At 36.1% G+C, this 20,203-nt stretch overlaps 1 protein-coding gene and 1 pseudogene across 11 annotated transcripts in view; one reads left to right on the forward strand and one right to left on the reverse strand.

Annotated features, from left to right (window-relative positions):
• Positions 1–20,203, reverse strand: part of FHIT (fragile histidine triad) — a 1,380,266-nt gene that overhangs the window by 382,407 nt on the left and 977,656 nt on the right. The gene's annotated exons all lie outside the window — the stretch shown is intronic.
• On the forward strand, positions 3,001–3,119 carry LOC111738652 (annotated as a pseudogene).

Consider the following 20,203-nt stretch of genomic DNA (forward strand, 5'->3'; position numbering starts at 1 on the left):
CTCTTAAGTAGCACATAGACACACAAATAAACAACAGTATCACGTTCCCAAATCGTCTATTACCCTCCTATTTAATTGACAAACTTTTCCCACAGTTTTTATAGATAGATGATTAAGTGCGCACATAACAACGTATCAATGTTGCTACTAAATTAAGTGAGAATATAAGAAATCTTGCACTCTTGGGCTAAACATTTTTAAACAGAAAAACTTCTTTAAAATAAATAATGGAAGGAAATTGCGACAGTTAGAAGCATACCGATCTAATAATGTTTAAGGTAATGGACAGAAGAGAAAGGCTGAAAAAAGAGATCGTAATGTCTATAAATGTCATCATCTAATAAACGTGGAAATACAAAACCTAGGGAAGAAAAGACTGCAACAAACAATGGTAGAAAAACTGGTTAACTATAGGAAATAAGTTACATCTCTTCCTCTTGTCAAATAGTAAAATACATTTCACATTTACTAATAAAATAAGAGCAAAAAATGGAGCCATAAGATAATTAGAAGAAAATTCAACTGTGTATCTGGGGGGAGGGGCGGGGGGAACAGACGTTTTTAGTATAAAGACATTAAAATAAAACAAAGAAGAAAATGATACATATAACTACATAAAATTAAAACCTTTGTTCAGTTCCCAAAAAACCATTATAAACAAATCAAAGTGAGAAAGTAATATAAGGAAACTGTGCTGGAAAAATGTACTACAGACTAACAGCTAATATCTTTAGATATAAAGAGCTATTATAAATCGATAAGATGCAAACACTCCATTAGAAAACTATATTAAAACCATGAATAGTTCACAAAATAAGAAATATAAATGGATAAGCACAATATGAAAAATATTCAACTTTTCTATATTCTATTAACCGCAATTTTAAATGATAAAATGGCATTTTTATTACAAAAAAAGGCAAAGGATTTTTTTTCCCAATAAAAATATTCAGACCTGCAGAGGCTATAAGAAAGAAAGCACATGAATATATGGTACTAGTAAGGGCAAAATGGCATCTATATCAAAATTTTCAAAACCTTATAGAAATTTATGCCAATGTAATTATCAGAGATCCAGACAAAAATTAGTTGTAAGATACATGTCTCAGTTTTATGTATAACAACAAAATTATTAAAATAAAACAAGAGAACAGTTAATTAAATTTTGATAAGCAATAGTTAATATTGAAAGACAATATGAAATCAGGTTTTCAAAGAATTCCTAATGTTAAAAAAATGTTGACATAGTTAAGTGTTAAAAAACCAAAACACAAAATGTGCAAATATATATGCATTTGTATATATGTGTTAATGTAAATCTTATAAATATACATGCCACACACATAGCTATAAATAGAAAAAAGCACTAGAAGGAAATTCACCTGAATGTTAGAATGACTATATATATATGTATACATATATATGAAGTATAATTAATGTCGACATGTTTATTTTCTTTTCTGTATATTTCAAATATTCTTTAACACATAGAAACCATTGAAGTATATTATAAATACTCTCTAGATATATTAAATCCGTTAACATTTACTGTAGATCATTACACTGTGCTAAGGGACTATGACAGAAAAAAAGCAGTAGATATGAAAATAACTCAACATTATGGAATATTCTGAGAAAAGAGACACATGTTGGTATAAAGTTTGTAATGTAAGTAAAATATAAATGGTAGCATAACAGCATGGGAAATGATACTGTAGGTGAAAGCCAGGAAGGCTTCTCAGAGGCGGCGGCATATAAGATGGCTATAAAAAAGGCTGGAGCCCGATCTGGTGTAATGGTGGAAGATATATCCTCAACGAGGGGCAGCACCATTAGGCTGCAGCACCGACTTTCAATAAAAACTATTAAGTCCATCTTCAGTCCTTCCCTTTTCTTACTTCTGCAACCAATTATGTAGTTCCATTCTCAGCCTCCTTCAGACACTGTTTACCCATGAGTGAGACGATCCATTTCTTAGAGCCTATCAAGGCCCGCTACTACTCAAGGTAAAAGTGCTCTCATTCATTAGAACATAGTGTCAATTATGGCCCAAGAATGAACTCTTCCTTGGTATTTGTAATTACATTCTTAGTCTACCTGGTCTTCAGTAGTGAAATAAAAGGTGTCCCCAGTCTTAAAGCAATTTCAATTTCAGGCAAGCAGGTAAGAAAGTTTAGTCAAGAGGAGAGGGCAGAATAACAACCAAAATCACACCATGTGGCAAATGACTGTTTCTCTATTTATTTGAAAATATTTTGCTGTTATAGGTAATTTTGATATACTACCTATTTTTCAGAAATCAAAAAGGTTATTTACCACTAGAATCTCTCTCCAGGAAAAAAGTTACACTAAAAAGTGTTATGAAAATATTGCACAAAAATGTACCATAAGTTAAAATAAAATGAAGACTTAAATGTAGGAAATAATCTTTGTTAAATATTATTTCTTGTAGGGAGATCTACTATGTCCCAATCCTTAAATTAGAAAGTCAGCAAAAAGATGAACTGAATTCCAGATGTTAATTGCACAGGCTTAGTGGATTAGAACTAAGGATAATTAATTGCTTAATTTGAATATACATAGGACTAAATGAATGATGATAAGATTTTCAGTAGTTGATTTTGAGGTCTAGAAAGGAAAGATTATTTCTTTAGAGGCCTGGGGGCCCTAGGGGCCAAAGACATTTTAAAGGTCTATTAGTAAGAAACTGGGTAAAGAGAAGAAGTTAGACAATGGGGAAAACCTCCAGAAAAAATAGTACGGAAGGTCAAGTTCAAATTGCCTTTTCCTATTTGAAATTTAGAATATGATTTTGTATGGCAAAGAAAGTTTTAATTTTTCTTAAGTTTTATTGCAGCTTCACTGATTAGCATTTCTATCCTAATGTTGACATGTTTAATGTCAACATTAAATCCAGACAGATCCAAAGTTCATTACTTCCTATCTGGGGGGGAAAAAAAAAGACCCTGTTTATCGTTTAATTAAAATTTTTAGGTTCTTGTCTATGGCCATGCTACCCTGAACAAGTCCGATCCCATCTGATCTTGGAAGCCAAGCAGGGTCAGGCCTGGTTCGTACTTGGATTGGAGACCACCTAGGAAGACCAGGTGCTATAGGCATAAAAAATAATAATAATTAAAAATAAATAAATAAGGGATTGTAAACTGACAAGGTCCTTGCAATCTGTGAGGTCAACCAACGGTTGCCTTGCCTAAAAAAAAAAAAATTAGGTTCTTAAAAATTAAGGAGCATGCTATAATTAATAGAGAAAATTATGAGTTATATCTAAGTTGTGCTATTTTTTTAATATTGAATTTGTAACAAAGCAAATGATGAAGAACCAACGATTTGCCAATGCTGAGTGTCTAGACAAAAACGGGCTTAGCAAAGTCACGGGAACAGATTCCATTAAAAAGCTGGCTACGAAGGTAATAGATAAAGAAGCCTGAGAAGGTACACGACTATAGAGACCACTCGTGAATAGAACAATGTCTCCCGTCCCCTCTACACAACTGGTCAGGCTGCTCAAACAGGACCCATTAACAACTGCCGGGTTATTACCCCAATCCCTTAGAATCCAATAAGGCTGCCCAGGCACCTTGGAAATTAGCTCTGCTTGTGCATCAGAATCATTTGTGGAACTCGTTAAAAAGATGGGATTCGGAGCTCCATTCCCCCAAAATCTTGAATTGAGAGATAAAGGTGAGACCCAGGATAGTATTGTTTTATATCTTTTAACGAAATGCACAGTGAATGTGGATGTGCAACTAGATTTAATAATCTCTTTTGGTTTTTTAAATTTAACTTTTTAAAATTGAAATATAGGTAGCATTTTGGAGATCATTCATTTTTATTTGAATGATAGGACCTGCTAAGGGGCAAATGTATACTGGAGATATGATAACATTGAGGTCTTCCTACAGTGTTTTTTTTTTTTTTTTGCATTTTAGAATCTTTGATCCTCACCCAGAGGTGAAGTGACTTTCCCAAGTTCACAGAGCATTAGTACACAAAAAGAAGTAATAATTGAATTCTAAAATTAGAACGTATGTATCTGTTATAATTGTTTAATTGTCCAATGAGCTGGAAGTTACTAAATATTGATAACTAAAGGGTCATTGTCATATTTCCTAAAATTGAAGATGCTTATGTTTATATTTTAAACATAAGTAGAGATACATCTTATGATTGATTTATATGTTTAATATGATGGCATTCCTTTTTTTCAAAAATATTATAAAATCAATGATTTTCTTACAAATAACAGTATTGCAGAATCAAGGAGGTATGGTGTGAGTGTATGAGTGTGTGTGTGTGTGTTATATATATGTATCATTTCTCTGAAACAAGCTTCCTACTAATTACTTCTGTCTCTGTGGCTTTTTGTCAATATCTCATTTAAGGAAATCAAGACTCGTCTAAGCTAGAAATCTGGAAATAAACTTTGATGTATGCTTGTCTCCTACTGTCAACGTCTAACCACTCATTGAGTAGTGGTGGTTCCATTTCTACCTTTTTAGGCTTTTCTCTCCTTCCCAATTTTACTGCTTCAACTGTTTCTCTAGGGTATCACGAATCCAATCAACCACAGAGTGGCCACACATTTGATCCTGTTACTTCCTTTTATACAACCTCTGGCGGCTCCCCAGTGTTTTCAGAATCACTGGCATTTAGGGGCCTCTGAAATCTGTCCCTGCCCTTCCCTTTCAGGTTCATAGTTGTCAGTTGTCAGCTGTCTCTTCCCTGGTTAAGCAGTCCAATCACTATTCCTAGAACTTACAACCTCTTTGCCACATGTCTACTAATTGAAACTTTCAGGGTTGAGCTCATCAATTTTTTCCAGTCTACCCATCAAAATTATTTTCTCCAAGCAGGGAGGACCACCAGCCCATGTAACAGCCCAAAGCCATATGTGTGCTCATCCGTCTCTCCAAAGAGATAAGTTTCTTGACAACAGAAACTGAGTCTTAATCATTTTTGTTTCCCTCGCAGAGCTCAGTATGGTGCACAGCACATAGTAAGTGTTTTGTCAGCACAAAATCATTAATAAAGCTAGAACTGATTCTGAAGCCACGCGACCACAGGTTTAAGATATAAATAAAACTAAAACTTCACTGAACTGAAGTTCTTAGTCCCATGCTGGGCACCTATAGATTTTTATTAAGTTCTACCATATATGGCATAATTTTAGATAATATTATGCTGATGATGCACAATCTTCCCTCTCAATCTCGGCCAAACTCGAGGGAAGCAATTTCCTGTTTAATTAAGAGTATGACAGCAGCAAGGACTGGCTTATAAAAATTTACTGTAGGATTGAGGATGTAAGTCTAATTATGGATCAAATGGGAAACATTCTAAATGGCACTTTTTAAAGGAAGTATTTGAATAGTCTATTTCAGAATATTCAGTATCACCTTCGACATTATGCCAAGTTTGGGTAACAATCTAATTTCAAGATAGGTACTCATTCTCCTTTCTGTAGGGTCTAGAAATGGGATGGAGGTGATTATCCGTTGCTCAAACATCTCAGCTTATCAATTCTTGCCTTTATTATATCACAGCTAGGTGATTCTAACCATTTGTTTACATAGCAGTGAACAAGCTTTACAACATATGTCTTCACATAGCAGTTCCCAAATTGTGCCTTTGGATTTACATTATGTTTAATGATGCATTTTAAATAAAGCTGCCTGCTCTTTGACAGAGCAATATTCAAAGGCTTTCTACCTAAAATCCTTGGAGAACCTTAAATGTTTCCTCCTCTACCTTATCTCCAGAAATCTTCAAGGATGTTAAAAAATCTTGAAACGTTTTGTGGTTGAATTATTTTTTTTAACATTGATTGTGTATTCATTGCACTGAACCATTTCAAAAGTGAGCAATTTAAATTACCCCTATATTGTTTCACTAGCCTCAGCAATCATGTTTGTAAGAAGGCAGAGGTCTTATGTCCAACATTATTATTAGTATAGTTTATGTTATACATTAGTACTACTAAATAAAATATAATATGAAATGTATTACTCACTAATGTCATAAAACAATATATTAATATACATATTTATAATTATAAAAATAGCAGTTTAAGTCCTAGATCTCTACCCAGCACTATTCTAAGCACTTTAAATTAATTTTTATTATATTCCCGTAACATTCCTGGGGATAAATTTTATCTCCACTTTACAGATCAGGAAATTGAGACCAAGGTAACATAAGGAAGAAGATAAAAATATTAATGAATTCCTAACTCGGCCTGCCATTTCATCTTCCATGTTAACTCATCCCTGCCCCTGCACCGAGGGATTCAATAAATAGCGTGAAGAGAGTTCATTTCATAGCCTCATTTTACCTGTGTTACTTCCATCATGATAAAAGAACATATTACCCCTACAACCGGCCCCTCCCATCTGAAGCCACCCAGTCAGCAGTAAAATACAAATGGCCCTGTGAGTTATATCCTTTCTCCATGCCTCTACTCCTGAAACTCTACTTCAGGGTTCTTATTCTATATGTGTCTCACAAATGAATTCCCCTTTAAATTAGACTTTTCCCCAAATCCCAATCCTTTCTTTCCAGTACTCCTCAAAAGTCTGGTAAGATTTTAGTGTCTGCAGTCAACGAATAAGTTATTGAAGATTTAGTTTTATGTTATTATTCAGAAAAAGCATCACTTATAATGCTTGCTAAGTGTAAGTTGTTTTCCTAGGTATTATGAGAAATATAAAACGAAGTACCTAAAAGTCCTTGAGTTCTGAGAGAAAAAAATGAGAGAAATGCACGAAAAAAATGAGTTTTTTTCTTTTTAATGGCAGCTAAAATATAATTTAACACATACTAGTAATAAAAGAGATGGCACATGGCAGAACATGATTGTCAGTTTGATTGTACTTCTAATTATTCTAGAAAGAAACATTCATTTCAAGCAGGAATAATTTCCACCTCTCAGGGTTGGTACAATAATTACAGATAATCTACATAAAACACTCAATGTGTAGAAGGAACTCAGTAAATGGTCACTTTTATTTTAATTATTCTAATAAAAATAATACATTATATGAATGTGATTTTGCTCACAACCACCTCATTAAATAAAATTTTATATGTGTCATCTGATGCAAGGCAGAATTTTGGGAGAATACAGATCAAGGTTGTGTTGAATCCCTGCCCTCAAAGAACATGTGAGTTCATGAAATAAAGCTAGGAATCATAAAGACTGAGCAAAATTCGTTTAGCCAGAAACACAAGAAAAACAAATATCTTGGAACTCAACCAGAATGTTGAGGTAGAAATCTAAGGTTTAGGTAAAAAGAGTTTAGAAACAAGATCATAGGAGAGGTTTAAATATCTAAGAGAACTGTTTAAAGGAAAAAACAGCCATCCCTGAAAACTTTTGATTTAGGACACAAAGAAGAGTTAGAGACTCATATTTGGAGTCTGAAGAAAGAGACAGTATGGTAGAACATCTTCTAGAAATGGGGGCTTGGAAGAAGTTATCAGTTTGGAATTTGTTGGGTTAAAGACCTACAGTAAAGGCTTACGAAAAGATAGAGGCAACTCCTTACAACTTATACCAACAGAAAACATTTAGAAAGGAAGAATAAATGTTAGTTAAACTTTAAAGATTAAATTACAAATTTACTCAAGTGATTTAAACTTTTACTGCACAAGTAGTAATTTTAAGTCATAAGGAATCTGAAATGTTTCCAGAGTTTTAAAGTCGACTCTTTTACTCTAGGGAAAAAAGATCTTTGCTTCCAGTGCTGAGCACACAGCAAATCCTCTGCCTTGTAATATAATTGTATAGTTTCATTGAAATAATTTTGTTGCTAACTTAGTAATTTTCTGTTAATTATCATTTCAGAATAAGAAAAATTATTACTTTTAAAGCTTGCATTAAAGTGGACTTAAGCAAGCATGGAAAAGGAAGGTAGCAAGAGAAAATATAAAAAGACACTATTAATATTAACAGTTATAGTCAGACATTTGTTCATTTAATAAATCTTTGCAATATTAACAAGATGGATGAGAAGTAGTACAAATGAGAAGAACATGAGATAAGCGATCATTTGTTATCATTACTGAGATATAAAATATGATTCAGTGTTTCATAATGGATGGTAAATTTGATTTAACATATGGTTGGCTCATTTGCTGAAAACTATCTTTAAAGACATAAACTCATTCTAAAGTCAAAGTCATTGTCTTAATAACAGGCTTTGAATTGCCCCTCCATAAAAGACTGAATAAAATCAGTAAATAAAAGCATGAAGAGAAGATGTGCAAAAGCAATATCTTAAACACACACACACACACACACACACACACGAACCATATACCCAGACTCACTTAACATAGTACAGAAAATATTGTTGCCAAGATTGAGTGACAGATTAATATATTTTAACATCAATACAGATAGAGTCTGTTGAAATAGATGTTTAAGTGATAGTAGGGAAACACTGTCGTAACTGCTCCAGCAGCTACCTAAGAAATTCTCCTTTGTCAACTTTATCTCTATAATCGTGATAGAACGTCAGTACCCACTTTAAGTTTAGTGGATTAAGCAGCTCAGTGCAAGTGCTGTTAAAATAATTTATAATCTATCATTATATTTCAGGAGTGATCCTACCTGGAATTAGAGACACTTAGAAATATTCATTACACGAGTATACTCCTATCGGCCACTCAATTTTGTCTGAGTTCTCAGTTTTATCAAGAGAAATGCATTAATTTTTTTCAAAACAATTGTTCTACTTCCTAGAGACACAAAACCAGTTTGAAGACTAGAGATCTTCAGTAGCCCTGTGTTAATACTGTAGCTGAAGTCTTATTTTCTGAGCCAGCAGGTATCTGCTCTAAAATCAGGTTCATTAATAAAATGTCTACCTTACAAACAAAAACTGAATCTTCTGTTTTTACTGATGGCTGTACCTTTCCACATCTTTGGGTACCTATTCTTATAACATAACCTACACTCATCTAAAATAAGAGATTACTAGGCAGCTCCATTATCCTGCCTTTGAAAATGACCTAGAGGTAGGGAGAAGCATTTCACCTTGGTATATGCATTAAATCAATATCTATTGTTCGGTTGAATCTTCTCTGATCAAAGTGCATCTAATCCGTATTTAGCTATCAGAAGCACATCTATGAAAAAGCACTTGAGCAAAACAAGCTTTGGGCACTCATTCTTAGGTTATATGCTTTAATGAATATTACTCTTATATGCTGTTGAAGTTATTTATTGACAATGTGAATACCCATGTTTGACATCAACTAGCTTTGTGCCAATGAACCAGTCACTCTGACTCTCTGGGCTTCATTACCCTCATTTGTAAAATGAGGAATTTGATCTACGTCAGTGATTTATGAAAGCAGAGTCCACTACCAAGCCAGCTACACTATATCCTCTGAGGACTTTGCTAGGGGTACTACCCAGTAGATTAGACCTGGTGGGGGCCCTCCAAATTCTGCATTTTAACAAGTCCCCAGATGATTTGTATGGGTATCCCTTATGGGAATAATAGGTTAGCTATAGCTAAAACAATCTATGATGTTATGTACTGAATTTATTTAACCATTAATTGGGAAAAAAAAAAAAAGCAGCAGCAGCATGCTGAGTCAGATCAATAAGCCCTTCTGTGGAGATATCTAGTACTCTTCTAAGAAACTGACCTCAAAAAGTCATGGAACCAGGATGGACTGATGAGATGAAGAACCAGGCAGCTAGGGTTTGGAGTTCCGCTCCACTGTTGATGTGACTTTGGACATGCCTGGTAACCTCTCAAAACTCAGGCTCTTTCTCTGTAAAACGGGATAATAAATCCACCTGAGAGGAGACTGTGCCAAGTTTATTTAAAAAAAATATATGTATATATATATATATATATATATATATATATATATATATATATATATATATATATCTGTCCAAATGGAAATATGAATACTTGGGAGGACTACAGTAGGGCTTTATTCATCGTTCCATCCTTCATAGCACCTAACACATAATAGATGCTAAGAAATCAATGGTTTGAAGTAACAGCATTTAATCCAAGTACCTATGAGATGTTATTCATTCACTACATTTTCATTGAGAGCCTATTACACGTGAGGCACTGTGATAGTCAGGTTGCCTCTTTAGGTCTGTTCTCCCTGCTAGTGAGGATTCTGGTCGGAGATCAGATAGGGAGAAAAAAGGGAGATCAAGTCCCCATTCACAGACCCACAGTTCCTCCCAAGGCAGCCTGCTCTTCCCAATTCTCACTCCTACGATGTAGCAGGATCACTCTCCTCGTCTCTCCGGGCTTTAGTAGTGACAACTCCACTAATGTTCCCCCCAGGTTCCTGCACTAGCCTGTGGTTCCCAAACACCCCAACCACCGCTCTCTAAAGAGTGACTTTGTAAATAATCCCTCTTGACTTTACCTTCATTTGAGTGTCTTCTCTTCCAGTTTGGAGTCTGATGCAAGCACAGTGTTAAAATGGGCAGTAAGGTAATAAACAAAAAAGGTCCTGTTGCTCTCATGAAGTTCTAACAGTGACCACTATTGTAACAAAAGTCATAATAAGCAGCTAGCACTTATTGACATATATCACATGCCAAGCTCTGGCAAAATTATACCTCTGAGGTTCATAAAATAATGATGTCTGTTTTGCAAATGAAAAATCCTGAAGCTCAGAAATACATAGCTCACATAACTATTAAGCAACAGAACCTGGGTTCAAGCCAGAGTCGATCCAACTCAGAGCACATCCTCTTAAAAACTGGGGTGCTGCCTGCCGGGTTTAACTCAAAATGTCCCTGCCAAACGGACATTCGGTGTGAGAAATTCCCCACCGCCCTTCTTCCCATGCCACAGGAAAGCCAGTTTGCATGTCAGGAAGAATTGAAAGCTGTCCTCGTACCACTTGCACACATCTATTTGCTTATGAGTTCCCTCCTGTGTGAGCTAATGCTCCCCTCTGGAGTGATGAAGTCTTCTGTAACATGCAGCCTTTGTTCAAACCACCAGACCTGCCACTTTCTTGCACAACTCAAGACAAATGCAGGCAAGCAATGGAGAGGAACCCTGAATACTCTTCTCCTGTGGGAGTACCCTGGGACTTCACGGGTCTGCATACTGAGATCAGGCACCTTCACAACTTGCCTCCGACTGTGCAATCTTCCACTTGCCTGAGCTATCCCTTCTGGGTTTACGGATCGTCATCCTCTCTGACCTGGAGGCCAGAGAACTCAGTTCATTTAATGTTTTTAAAACACCCCCAACCTAGGCTGGGCTGACAAGCACACAGCTGCACTCTTTATTAATTAATACCCAGACCTTTTGAGAATTGATTTCCACTTTGATCCTGGCCTGTGCATTTCTATCTCAGATATCTAAACAGCAAATCATGTTATCTTATAATTAAGTGATAATCTTCATGACAGGGAAGATGACAGGACTATAAATGACTCATGCAAATGATTAAAATAACTTCCTCTCTCTTCCCACCCAGCCCTGGAAACCTTCTCTAACTTCACAAAGCTATTAGTTGTTAACAAACTCTCTATGACACGAACTTCATTCCTATTCAACAAGATCACGTATCTGCCAAATTACTCTCCAGAAACCATAAACACTTTGCTCTTTATGCTTTAAAAAGTATACCCTATTAGCCTTAGGAGGCTACACAAATTCAGCAAAACGACTGACTTATAATGTTCACACTGTTAAATTTTGCTGATATATATGACTTATGTGACTTAAAAATATATAAGTTCGAAGTAACTTGAGGGTCACTATCGATATAATATTGAACACTTAAAATGTAATATGAATAAAAGGCTATAAGAAGGTAAATTTTACTCAAATCAGTAAACTGCATATTTGCTGATTATTTACTGTGTACTGGGCACTGTGATATGTGCTGACGATATTATAGTAAACAAGATACAATCTCTGCCTTTAAGGCAGAGCAGGGCCAAGTACCAGGAGAGCTAATGAGATTATGCAACCAACTGGTTGCCACAGTAATTGACGATCATGTGGAAAAAAGTGCTGGGATTGATTAGCAATGTCTGCCATTAGGGTTAGATATGGGGATGACAGTCCATTTCATGTATACTCAATGAACGCTGCACAAATGAACAAACAGACACATGAATGTCTCTTTCTGATGAACTGTGAGCTCCTTGGGGATAAGCTCCACAGTTATTTCACTCCCATATCCCTCATAACTCCTAACACAGACTTTGTATAGTACATTCATTCATTTTGCTGGATAGATGCCTAGATAAATTGCTTTAGTTTGTTTCTGACAACATAATTCTGTTGCCATTTTCGATGCCTTATTGATCTTACACCTTTCCTTCCCAGTTATTCTATCCTTTTTTCCTCTCCTTCTTCTTTCTAAATGCAGGTATACCCCCATTTTATTGCACTTCATTTTATTGAGCTTCACAGATTTTGTGTTTTTATAAATTGAAGGCAAGGCCATCTACCAGCACAGATTAGGACTTGTTTTATTGTGATACTTGTCTTTATGGTGGTCCAGAACCAAGCCTGCCATATCTCTAAGGTATGCCAGTACAACATGAAATTGGTTCTAGGTTTTCAGCTTCCTACAAGAAGAGTCTCCTTTGAACCAATTCAATAACTGTGTCATACACATATATGTATGTATGGCCCTTTGATAACCACACATCGAAGGCTTTGTGAGGCCAACGTGAAAACTTCCCCAGACTACATATCTCTGTTAATATTCCTAGTTCCTTAATAAAACTACATCTAATTCTTTTTTTCTTCTAAGTAATACAATATCTATATAAAGTACTGGGAGATGCTCTAATTCTAAATCCATGCCATCTTTCTCATTCATGTTTCTTGATGTTTAGGGCATTCCAAATGTATAATCTACCTAATTGTTTTCTACTATGCTTCATTCATCATGGTATCTTTTTTTCTCATCCTAAACTTTTCAAGGTTTCTTTTGTTATCAAATTTAAAATAAGAAGATACAAGACCTTCTCAGATTAATAACTATCCTATTCTTGAATTTTGGGTCCTAGAAACATATAATGTATTATTAGGTCTTTTATGGCCTTTACTAAACTTTTAATTTTTATCTGATTTATTTTCTGAATGATGCTTAGATTTCCATTTAAAAGAGAGACCTCTTTTTAACCAATGCACACTTTGTGTCTCTGTTTTTCTGTGTCTCTGGGGTTCTGAATTTCTCTCTGTGACTCTGCCTCACCATAGATTGCACACGCGTGCGCTCTCGCTCGCTCTCTCTCTCTCTCTCTCTCTCTCACACACACACACACACACACACATACACATACACATACATTCAATATCCAAATTCATAGTCTAAGTATTTTTGTGATATGCCTTTGTTAAAGTTCTTTTTACCCGTGGAATCAATTCTACGGGGAAAGTGAAAAGAAACCTTACAGAGCAATCACTGAAGGTTCGAAAGCAAAATACCCAGATGTGGGATTGCCCCTAACCAGCTGCATATCTGCCATGTAAAATCTAACTTTGGTTTTCTTACCTGTAAAACTGGAGGGTAAAATTTTCTAATCCTGAAATTATCATAATTATGAGTTTACATTTATTGTGTTCTGATGTGTGTCAGACATCGAGCTAAATGCTGGATGGGGTTATCACATTTAATGCTTACAACAATTCTATAAAGTGGGCACCATTATTATCCGCATCATATTACTAAGGAAACTGACACACAGAGAAGTAAAGTAACTTCACAATTGACTGATATGGGTCTGAGACTGGAGCTCAGGCAGTGTGACTCTCAAGTTAAAGGTTCTGCACCACATACTTATGTCAATTGATCTCCTATACTTTTATACAATTTAAAGAATGAAAATATTTAGAATGTGATTTTTATAAATAATGAAATCATATACAAAAATAACACATTGCTGAAAAATTATTTCCTCTCCCAAAATGACTTTAAAGGACCAATAAGCCCCAGCATGTTTTTCAAATGATAGGCTTACTGCATGCAAGTGTGTGTGTGTGTGTGTGTGTGTGTGTGTGTGTGTGTGTGTGTGTGTATATATATTTGCTCTCTTCATCCTTCATTTGTTTCCTTCACAATACTTAAAACTGATAACGCTTTATTTATCTGTGTTTGTGTGTATGTGTATGTATATGTATGTGTGTGTGTGTGAACTGTCTTCCCCGACAAGTCTCAAGACGGTGAGAAGCAGATATAGATTCCCAGCATTTAATTCACAGCCCAGTACAGGCTAGACAGTCAATAATTATTTGGATGAATGAATATAAGATGTCAGATCTTTTCACTTTGAGAAAGAAAATAAACCATTTGAAAAAAGAAAAACGTAAAGGCTATCAAAAGCTAATGGTACTGGTGAACAATATTTTGGACCCTTGATAGATGTTAAAAGAATGGAGACAGTCTATTAATATATTTGATATACCATCCCTACTTGGAAGGTACTTTTAAAGTTCTGTCTATACCCATTAGTTAATAAATGAGTGAGAATGTTCTGTGTGACTAATGACTTGATAAGTATTCATGAGACTCACTGGATGGGTAGAAATCTCTGGCAGTTCCTCTAGTCTTGCCTTCCTTTTTACTGGATAGTTTTCATACTGGATTTTATGGCTCTGCATTCAACAGCAAAGGTAAATAAAATGAAACTCTGGAGAGTAATCCTCAATAACACAGCAGACAAAAAACTTTTTACAAATCAAAATTTCCATTGCTAAACCCACCAACTAACACCTTTTATTATATGTAAATGATATTTAGAAGAGCATCATACTTAAATTTGTTCCTAAGTTAGATTAATGGAAAGAAATGAGATTCTGAAATAGTAGCTAAAGGAGTTAATATACAAACATCTATCCAATAGAGAAATTTAAAAAATAGAAGTGATTTTATATCTACTGAAATATGAAAGATTACTAGGAGATGGGGATTTTATGTGGATTGATATATAGAAACTAATGGAAAATTGGTAGTCTTTATTATTGAGACGGTACCTATTTTATAGCTTTGAACACATCTGAGGTTTTAACTATCAGGCTGGATAGTGAAGACATGAGGGCCAACACTGATTTCGGAGGGCATACCCCAGATCCATGAATCTTAAAATCAGAAGTGCTTAGCTAAAGAAACTCTAAAAGTCTTCGTGTTTCTGCCCCACCCCACGCCACACACTTCTATCCTTCCCTTGCTTATGAAATACAGGAAGAGGAGTAATAAAAGGCAAATTTCATTATAATACTTTGAGCCAGCTCCCTGCCAGGACATCTCCTGTTGAAAGGCTGATCCAGAGCATGAGTTAAGGCAAGCGAATTCCTCACTCTGCATTAGAAGTTGAGAACAACAGAACATATGGCTCAATGCCTTCAGCCTCTGGTCACTGACTAAGTGATAAAATAAATAAGGAAGGGGAAGGGAGCTATGTGAAGTTGAAAGGCTCTTCTGGCTTATTTCTTTAGCTCCTTCTCAGATAGGAAAGTCTGTCTTGATGGCCTGAAGGGCAGGGGTCAGAGTCACCGATGCAGCCTGCTGTGTGATAGCCATGGCAGAAACAAAACCGGTTCACACATGGGAGAGAGCCCTCCCAACGTTACCCACCACTGTAGCTACTTCTGCCATTTTTAATCTTAAAAGAGGAAGCATTTCGATGACCTAAATCTAAAAATAGGGTAGTTTATGATCATGACTATTTCAAATAGCATCTAAAAAAAAACACACAAAAAACTCATGTTTCCATTTTTGTGACATTTTCCCCATCCCTTGAAAAACAGCGAATACTGTCACTTAATTGTCAATCTAAAAGCAGACGTTGTTGCCAGCTGGAATCCTAGCTCTATTTATTATTGTGCTCAGTTTTTAAATTAACTATTTGTTAAAGATTTTTATCACCATTGAAACATTATATAAATGAAGGTATTTCTTTTTGTGCTGGAAAAATTGATTTAATTTTTGACCATTCTGGGAGAAATGCTATTGAAAGACAGGTATAGAGGTACTACTCAGTAACTGGTCCAACTGTATTTTTGGAGAAATCAATTTAAAGACAAATAACTGCCTAATGAATTTGAGCCAAGATGGAAAAAAGAAAATATCCATGACATTTGCATAACAGGTTCATAAATAAATTCACAAAATTTTAAAGGTTCTCTAGTTGTTTGAATATTTTAGGGCAGATGCAGACATGATGCTGCTCTTTCTGAAAAGTGAGCAGAATGTCTCTTTATACATCCAAGAGGCCAATGAACTGGAGTGACTGCTAGTGAGAATAAGACCCTAGAGTGACTGCTAGTGAGAATAAGGCCCTGAAACATGAATGGCCAAAGTTTACCAGGATGCTGGGAACTGCTCTAAGTAACTATTGTAAAAAGACTTCAAGCAATGGTCAAATCTGTGTAACATATCATATAAATACTGTTTTAGAAGACAAGAATAAAAAGGTCACACACACACACACATACGTGCACAAACATTTTGGTTGGTGTTTAGCAGTGTTGGTGAGTGAGGGATTAGTAACAAACTTGATTCTTTAGCTGATGAATTAAAATTCATCCCCATCATTGCAATGGCCATGTCTTTATCAAGCAGAAATGATGAAGAAAAAAAGAGCAACATTTGATTTGTCATGAAAAGCATTTTGTTGTTTTCCTTTACTGCCTGGCGAAAAGAGTAAAATGGGCCTCCTGGATTCTTTGGCCTGACTGACAATCGCAGAAGCATAAAATGGAGAGAGCTGGACCAGTAGAGAGATCCGGCGGCCTCAGAGAATGAATTTCTCACGAACATTGTCCCTAAAGCCTATACTACTCTAATCTTAGTTTCAATAAAATGCCTGGAGTTACTAAGGCACTCTGATTTTCCCTTATCAGTTGGCATCATCTACAAAAGTGGTTCCCAACTTTTTGACACCAGGGACCGCTGCTCCTATGAGAATCTAATGCCCGATGATCTGAGAAGGAGATGAGGTGGTGAGGCCAGGGCTGGAGAGTGGCTGCAAATACAGATGAAGCTTCACTGTCTCACTTACCCACCACTCACCTTTTGCTGTTCGGCCTGGTTCCTAACAATCCACAGACCGGTACCAGTCCATGGCCCGGGGGTTGGAGACTCCTGGTCTACAAGCTTTGTGAACAAAGCCAAGGTGTACTGGTAGCCAGGGTTAGAGCCTCTGTTCAACAAGTCATTCCAGAATACAGTGATTTATTCAGTTTGCAAACACTGGGTCAAGTTAGAGCAGGCGTACTTCTCAGAACATGACGGAAGTTTGGAACAAAAACTGTGCTCAACTACCCCCACAGCTCAGGGAAGCAGATTAAGGTATCAGCAAATCTAGCTGCAGCTGTCCAGTGAGACACCTATGAGGAAGGTGACACCCGAATGGGTGTGACAGGTGCTAAGGAAGTCTGCGCACCTGGGTAGTACTGAAGGAAAGCTTCGTCTTTTAGAATTCGTGCTTTCTGACAAAGCCTATAGTAAACTGCTTGGGTTGGAACTGCTATCTTTATAAAATGGAAATTCTATTCCCTTCTCCTCCACTACATCAGATCAGGATGTTATTTATATTGCCTCAGAAGACTATCCAGGGTCCCTTTTCCCAGGTCTTAAAGGAATATTTATTTTGGATAACTTGAAGCCTTACCTTCTAGCTTCTTTAAAGGAAACTGCCCAAACCCAAGGAAGACCATATACTCAGCTGCAGCTTCTAAATCCAGGATAATATGCATGTCTCATCAGAGACATAATGACTATTTTCTGGCCCGACAGAGAGTTGATTATTCAGTAGTATCTATTTGATGAAGACAAAAATCATCCATCTGTTTCAAAACTTAAAATGGTTTGGAAGAATCTCTATGTACATTTTGCAGAGGATTTGACTTTATTGATGAGATGCCACTTATCCACAGATCTACACTAGAAGAAGGCTTTCTCTATTGTGAAGATATCAGATGGAGAACTGCAAATGGTGGCACTTCTTATCACCAGATGTTAATATCGCTTCCAAGAACTGCTTAATAAAACCACATTATAAACTGTTAGAACAGTTGCTCTATGTTTGTTTGTACATATTTTCCACAAATGTCATAATTTATATAACACGGTTGAATGGGATGCAATCTTTTGTTTTCTAAAGGTGCTACGGTTAAAAATCTTTTATTTTTCAACATGGCAGCCAGTGGAGTTTTTTTGGATTTTACTTTGAAAACGCAAAAAAATTGTAAAATCATTGTGACAATATCTAGTAGTTTATAACTGAAGAATTATCGGCTTGTATTTTTTCCCCACAAATGATTCAGAACTGACATTTAATTTTCATCATATTTGAATGTCCTACCATAGGTATTTATTTTAAATTCTTTCTTTTGCAGAATATATAAACTAATTATCATTATCTTTTTAAAAAAAAATGTGTGCTGACTGTAAATGGTGCTAAATATAATATTTTGTGCAATCAAGGGCTTATAGAACATATTAAAACTTTTTTACTTTTACTGGTAATAGAGAATGTTTGTGCCTGCACTATTCTACTGCTTCTGGACATGAAGTCATGTAATTATTTCTGCTCTTATATTGTCATAATTTTAATAAAGCAAATGTACATACAGAAAAAATCACATTTTATGGTCTATAGCATACTTAGTCACTTACTTTTAAAGATACCTGGAAAAGGTAACCTCATAAAAACAATATCTTATTCTCTCCTTTACAGAATCGTTCACATTTGTTCCCTAGGAAGAGTTCCAAATGCAGTGGTTTTCAGATCAGCTCATAATTTACCAGAAAGCTTTCTAAAGAGTAGAAAATCAAAGTTTCATGGCATGGGGCCATATGCCTTTACAAAATTTCGTAGATTCGTATCTCCACAGCCCATAGATTGAGCACAATAGATAGCCCAATGACTGAGTGCACATGCACATGCTCACACGCACACACACATGCAACCCAGCCTAACTCAAATTTATACGTCTTACAAGGTTTCACCTCTGCAAGATCAGGTTACTGCTCAACCTCTCTTGCCAGTGAGTCCTGAGAGAAGGAGAGGGAAAGCGAGGGAGGGGAAGAGAGAGAAGAGAGAGGCAAACAGAGACTCACTCCTCCAACCTCCAACCACAGGGTATTTATCAAGTAGGCACTCAATAAAGAGGAAGTGGAGTGGAGTAGAGTAAAAAGGGAGAGAAGGGAAGGGAATGACAGACAGGAAAAAAAAGAGGGAGGCAAGGAGACAGCAAGGGACAGAAGGAAAAGGGAAACTAGTGAGGAAGTAAATAATTAGCTGAAAACAGAAGAATCTGATCCAAGAAAAAAAAGGAAGTTGTTAGAGGAGTGGTAAGAAAGACAAAGGGGGAGGAAACACAGTGGCACAGGAGCCAAAAGGTAAAATATTTTCAGAAGATTCCAAAGATGGCGCCCACTGATGAAGTCTTCTCCTTGCCAGGAGCATGTGCAAACAAATGAAGTCAACACCTGGGGCTGTGTTGGTAAAGGGTCACATCCTCAAAATGCCTAAAGGGACCAGGCAAACAGCATAAACATGAGGTTATAGGTGAAACAATGCTTAAGCATCAAGCGCAGAATCTATCTATAGGGCAAAAACTGTGCAGATCAAACAACTACATCCCGGTTCTGTCCTGACAGATCAGCAAATCAATTCGAATATTTTTGAAACATCTACAATAGGGTTTTAATCATAAATCTTTACTTGAATAGTTATAACCTCTAGTCTTTTCAAGCTTCTTCCCTCTTCACAGGGAGAAGAGCACAGATATTTTAATATTTGGTAAAAGGAGGAGAGGCTTTACATGAAGTACCCCAACTCTGATTTCTTTGTACTAGGAAAAGAAAATCAATCACCCCCATCTTGGGTATCAGCAGTGGGCAGAGACCCGAAATGAGATGCCTGTGCAGCCCCAAAAGATGTGACCGAGAATCCAACACCTTGCCCAAAGCAACTTTTTCAAACTTAAGGATAACTTACTTGGTGTTGGAAAATTTTAGAGTTTTTGAAAAAAGGATTTGGGGGCAAAAAGTGTTCATTTTCTACATGTTCTTATTGGTAGAGTGACTCGAAACCTAAATCCATCAAAATTAGCCACCATCCCATCCCAATAATTAATGCTTTCATTGTATCCTGTCTATATTTTCTTCACGAAACTTCTCAACATTCATGATAACATATTTATCTGAC

This window comes from Pteropus vampyrus, unplaced genomic scaffold (assembly GCF_000151845.1).
Source record: "Pteropus vampyrus isolate Shadow unplaced genomic scaffold, Pvam_2.0 Scaffold41, whole genome shotgun sequence".
NCBI lineage: Eukaryota > Metazoa > Chordata > Mammalia > Chiroptera > Pteropodidae > Pteropus > Pteropus vampyrus.